The following is a 5,972-nucleotide window of genomic DNA, read 5'->3' as shown; positions in this document are numbered from 1 at the left end:
ATATACCCATCTGTCCATCTGATGTGGTGACTGGGATCACAGTGAGGAAGACAGTGTAGGGATTTTTTTTCCCCCAAGAATACTCTTCTTTATCTTTTTTTTTTAAATTGAAATTTCTACTGAGGCACTTATATATTCACATGCAGTTGTACAAAACAATACAGGGAGATCTATCGCTTTCCCCGGATAGTTACATCTTGCACTTTATTAATTCTTTTAGCTGCTTAAATATTATACTGACACATTTTCATTATCAAAGATTCAAATAATATGGAAGCATAAAGGAACAAACATAGAGGTCCTTCTTTAACCACCTGGCTCTTCTCCTGGGCTCTCTCTTCACCCCGGGTGCCACTTTATTCTGCTCTGCCTCCTTCTTCCTTCACACTCCTTCCTTGTTTTGTTACAGTGGCCAATATGATCCTGGGGCAGAGTGGGATCTGGGAATTTCTGGCTGACTCATCACCTTCAACACTCCGGGGAACCCAGCCTCTCTTCCATGATGATCATAGGTGGCATGGGCACCCCTTGATCTCAACTCTTCCTCTAATTATCTGGCATATTTTCAATTCCTGTTGCCATCCTTTTCTCTGTACCCAGTCAGAAAGAAATAATTTCCATTCTACAATAGATATATAATACATTTTCTATACCCGGTAGTATTAATAACAAGTAGTACAAAGAATTACTTAGTAGAAGACAGAGATTTGATTTGTTTTATTTAACAGATATTGCCAGACATTGTTCTAAGCACTTTATAAAATATTAATTCATTTAACCCTGTAGCAACTCTATGAGGAAGGCATCATTAGTATTTTTACCTTACAGGGGAGGATATGAGGCACAGAGAAGTTAAGTATTTTGCCCAAGGTCACACAGCTAGTAAATGATGGAGACAGGATGCAAACCCATCAGTCTGGCTCTAGAGTCTGTGCTCTTAACCCTTTATCAGACTCACTGAGAGTTGGAAGTTTCACCCCCTTCCCTTCCCTTCCCTTCCCTTCCCTTCCCTTCCCTCCCCTCCCCTCCCTTCCCCTCCCCTTTTTTAATATTGACACATTTCCCCAACATTGACACCTATCTTGCAGGCTATAAATATGTTCTAATATTTAAACCTTGAAAAGGCACATACCCTAACTTATCCTTTGTCCCTGTGCCCTGTCTCAAGCTCCTACCCCATCTCTCTCTTTCCTATGCTATTTCCTACAAGCCTGGAAACACTCTTCTATAACTGCTGTCTCAATTCCTCATCTAATTCACCCTTGGGCTCACTGCAGTCAGAGCTTCTATCTCAGTCACTCAGTGTAAGCTACTCCGCCATGATCAAAACTGTCATTTCCTTTTATCTCTCCATATACTGATGTGATCAATTATATTAATGCATTTCCTAATATGGAACCATTCTGCCTTTAACATCAGTTTTCATTATTTAAACTCAGTGCTGGACTCCATTTGCTAATATTTTATTTATGACTTTGGTTAGTATCAGATGGACAGACTCCTTTTTGAAACTCAGGGGAAACATAGGAAGTTCTTTCTAGTTCATTTAGTTTCCTTGTTAATTTATAGGGGTCCGTTTCCTTGTATAAATGGTTTTACTCTGTATGTAGTTCATGTCTCTCCCCATGGGATGTCTACAATTTACCGTTTAAAAGGTAAACAGCTTTCTGCCTGTGGATGCCACTGAGGAAGTATTGGTAAAGTCCCTCTTCTGACTGTCATTGTGTCTAAGTCAGAGTCTCCTAAAGAGGCTGAACAGCTGCAGAAGCTCTCCATCAGAGTTGGGCTTTGAAACAACTGATGAACATATGAGGAGCCATTCCGAGCAATGGGGAATGCTCACGGACTGTATGGTAATGAGGGATCCAAACACCAAGCACTCCAGGGGCTTTGGGTTTGTCACATACGCCACTGCGGAAGAGGAGTGGATGCAGCCACGAGCGCAAGGCCACACAAGGTGGATGGAAGAAACACAGAACCAAAGAGAGCTGTCTCAAGAGAAGATTCTCAAAGACCAGGTGCCCACTTAACTGTAAAAAAGATACTTGCTGGTGGCTTTAAAGATGACACTGAAGAACATCACCTCAGAGATTATTTTGAACAGTATGGGAAAATCGAAGTGATTGAAATCATGACTGACAGAAGCAGTGGCAAGAAAAGGGGTTTTGCCTTTGTAACCTTTGATGACAATGACTCTGTGGATAAGATTGTCATTCAGAAATACCATCCTGTGGGAATGGCTACAACTTTGAAGTAAGAAAAGCCCTGTCAAAGCAAGAGATGGCTAGTGCTTCATCCAGCCAAAGAGGTCAAAATGGATCTGGAAACTTTGATGGTGGTCGTGGAGGTGGTTTTGGCAGGAATGACAACTTTGGTCATAGAGGGAACTTCAGTGATTGTGGTGGCTTTGGTGGCAGCCCTGGTGGTGGTGGATATGGTGGCAGTGGGGATGGCTATAATGGATTTGGTAATGATGGAAGCAATTTTGGAGGTGGTGGAAGCTACAATGATTTTGGCAATTACAACAATCAGTCTTCAAATTTTGGATGCATAAAGAGAGGAAACTTTGGAGGAAGAAGGTCTGGCCCCTGTGGTGGTAGATGCCAATACTTTGCCAAACTACAAAACCAAGGTGGCTATGCCAGTTCCAGTAGCAGCAGTAGCTATGGCAGTGTCCAAAGATTTTCATTACTGCCAGGAAACAGCTTAGCAGGAGAGGAGAGTCAGAGAAGTGACAGGGAAGTTACAGGTTACAACAGATTTGTGAACCCAGCCAAGCACAGTGGTGGCAGGGCCTAGCTGCTACAAATAATACATGTTTTAGACAAATACTCATGTGTATGGGCAAAAAACTCAAGAACTGTATTTGTGACTAATAGGATAACCAGTGATTTTAGTTTCTGTTCTGTGGAAAGTATAAAGCATTCCAACAAAGGGTTTTAATGTAGCTTTTTTGTTTTTGCACCCATGCTATTGATTGCTAAATGTAATAGTCTGACATGACGCTGAATAAATGTGTCTTTAAAAAAAATGTTCTGTGTAAAGTTGGTCTACTCTGAAGCCACCTTGGTCAACTTCCCCAACAGTGTGAAGTTAGATTCCTTCAGGGTGATGACAAATTCTATTTGGAATTTATTTATAATCTTCTGGGTAAAAAAGCCATTGTCTTCAGAAACTTTGGTGTAGTTGAACTGATGGTTAACTGTTGTGACCTGAAGTTCGCCATTAAAAGGGAAATCATGGAATTATTGGTTATAAAGATGATTGTTGGCACATCCTATGGAATACACCTAAATTGATTAATGGTAGCAGATAAAATTAAAGATGGAAATGAAGTATGTGTATCACCCATTGTCATGTGTAATCAATAAATGATTTAATTATCTTGAACAAAGTAATAAAAGAGATAAATAAATGTGTGTTCTAATTAGCACTGAAATAGTCACATAAGGCAATATTTTCACATTGGGGCATGAAGTATGAAAATTAGGAAAGTGAGAATCATCTGATTGGCTTTTACACAGAGTTTTTGGGGGCGAGATCTCTAGGAAATGAAGATTGGTAGGAAGAACATTCTCTCTTGAGATAAGCCAAAGAGTAATAATAATGAGGTTAGTGACTAAAAGTAAAAGACGGGTCAGTTAGAATATTTTAAGGACTTATACTATGCTTTTTATTGGGCCAAGCATATTGCATGTGTTACTTACCAGAATGGGAAGTCCATGAAGGCAAAACGATGTACATTATGTTGATTACTAGTTCATTTAAAGCTCTATGTGGAAGTGCTGCTATTATGCCCCTTTTACAGATGAGAAAACAGAGGTTCAGGGAGTTGAAGTAACTTGCTCAGGCTCCCCCAGAAAGACTCCAGAGTTGGTTGTTGGTTGGGTCCTAGTAATGGTTAAACATAGTGTTTAATAGGTTTCCACAATACAGTCAGGCCCCTTTCCTCCTCCTATTTTTCATGCCTTTGCTACTCCAGCCAAATGAAGTGACCTGCAGTTTGCAACGTCTGGTCACACTTCACACCCACATTTTTGCACATGCTGCTGCTTCTCTCTGGCATGTCATGAGCCCTGTTCACCTGGCTCACTTCTATTTGCCCTTTGAGTTTTCTTTATGTATCACCTTTTCTTTCTTCCTTTCATCACACCTCTCCCTCCTCCCTGGGGCTGGGGGAGGTGCTTTTCTCCTCTGTCCTCCATGATCATTTATCTCATGGCTTCCTGCCCATTGGAGTTTCTCCAGGTTCTTTTCTGCAGCGTGCTTATTGTTCCCCATTTGCACTAAAGGCTACCTGGATCTCTCAGAATGGGTTTGTTGGATGAATGAAGGCTGAGAATCTCTTGCTGGTTCCTCTACAACCTGAGCCTGACCTGGTGACTGGCAGTGGTTGCTGAATTCTACCCTCAACAGTGGTGCAAGGTTGGGCTTCTGGGCCCAGAAACCCACATCCCCTGACCCTCTGACCATCTCTGACCCTCCGGTGAACCACCTGTTATTTCAAAAGGTATCATACATTCCTTCCAAATAAAACTTCATTTAGCTCACTTATTTGAAGAGTCATAAACCATTTAACTCATTTATAACTCATTGAACAGGAGGTTGAACACAATTATAACAAAAATCAGGCTGAGGTCAAAACCACCCAAATTTGGGGAAATACAGCCCTGATAATTGGTATGAGTATATGAAAATCCCTTTGAGTTTTCTGACTGGTTCTCAAAAAGAAATTATGTCCCATCTTTTTTCTTCCACTGTGGTAAATACTATGGCATTCAACTTAGAATAATTCAGTTCATTTTTATTTCCAGAGGATATGTAACTGATCAGAAGATCTTCTTTACATTCAGAAACAAATATTTCTTTCTGTGGGGAAATAAATGGAAAAAAATCCAGAAAAATACATCCTGCAATTGGCTTCAGAGATATACAATTTCTAAGAAGATTATTGCCCAGGGTATAGCAAGAACTGAAAAAGAACAAGCCTTATTTGTATTTAAAAATTGGATGAAGATTGTGGTTCTGTCTTCCATATGCAAATCTCTGTAGCATTTTGCTATTAATCTGCTATAAACTCCCAACTCTTCCTGAGACTGAACTAGCAGGTCAGGACAACACAGAGGCTGCAGTTGTCAATGCAGCAGGTCAGTTTTTGAAAGCAAGTGTGTGTGTTCACGTGAGAGAGAGACTAACCTACCTCTCTGTGCAGGCCTGGACCAGGTCTACCAGAGTCCCAGTTGGATTCTCACCACTGAGCACTGACTTGGCACCTTGTCAGAACTCAATAGTATACATAGAATGAATGAGTGAGTGAGTGAATAAGTGACTGAATGCAATCACCCTTCCAAGACATCACGCTGTGACTGGCCCAGGTATATATTTTTTACACACAATGCCTCCAGAATCCTACCCATTCTTTGAGCCCAGCTACAGTGCCACCTCCTCTGTGGCATACAAGAATTGTGAGAGCACTAAATATTCAAAGAGTAAGTGCCCAGTCTGCTGTTTCTGTTTTCATCTGAGTAAACATGCCATGACATGAGGGGATAACCTCTTGTCCAAGCTGCCACCAGACGCTAAATAGAGTGTCATGGTTCTGCAATCCAGATCTCATTAGGATAAAGAGAATTAGCCTCATCCTGGGTATGTGGGAGAAAAATGAATGGCAAGATTAAATGTAAACTCCAGATTTACAGACACTACAGTGTGCACAGGAATTTCAATCAACCTTGAAGAAAGACTAAAGGGCAAGGTCAAAAACAAGTTTCCCATCCAACATGCTTTAGAAAGGCAATCAGTACCCAAAAACACCGCGGTGACCACTATTTTGAAATTATTGCCAGGCCTGTTGACGTAAAGAGAAATTATAATGCGCCAGTGCTCAGAGGTGGTGTATCCCTTCCTTTCTAACCACAACAAGGTTAAATACAATGAAGAAAATGCTTTGGTAGGACTTACGTAAGTGTTAG

General features: G+C 40.9%; 1 pseudogene; it reads left to right on the top strand.

Annotated features, from left to right (window-relative positions):
• The first annotated feature begins 1,768 nt into the window (after positions 1-1,768).
• LOC129485732 (heterogeneous nuclear ribonucleoprotein A1-like) lies at positions 1,769-2,799 on the top strand (annotated as a pseudogene).
• Positions 2,800-5,972: the final 3,173 nt, after the last annotated feature.

This window comes from Symphalangus syndactylus, chromosome 7 (genome assembly GCF_028878055.3).
Source record: "Symphalangus syndactylus isolate Jambi chromosome 7, NHGRI_mSymSyn1-v2.1_pri, whole genome shotgun sequence".
Lineage (NCBI taxonomy): Eukaryota > Metazoa > Chordata > Mammalia > Primates > Hylobatidae > Symphalangus > Symphalangus syndactylus.
Note: the sequence above shows the minus strand (reverse complement) of the source record. Positions and strands in the feature narration are given on the sequence as shown.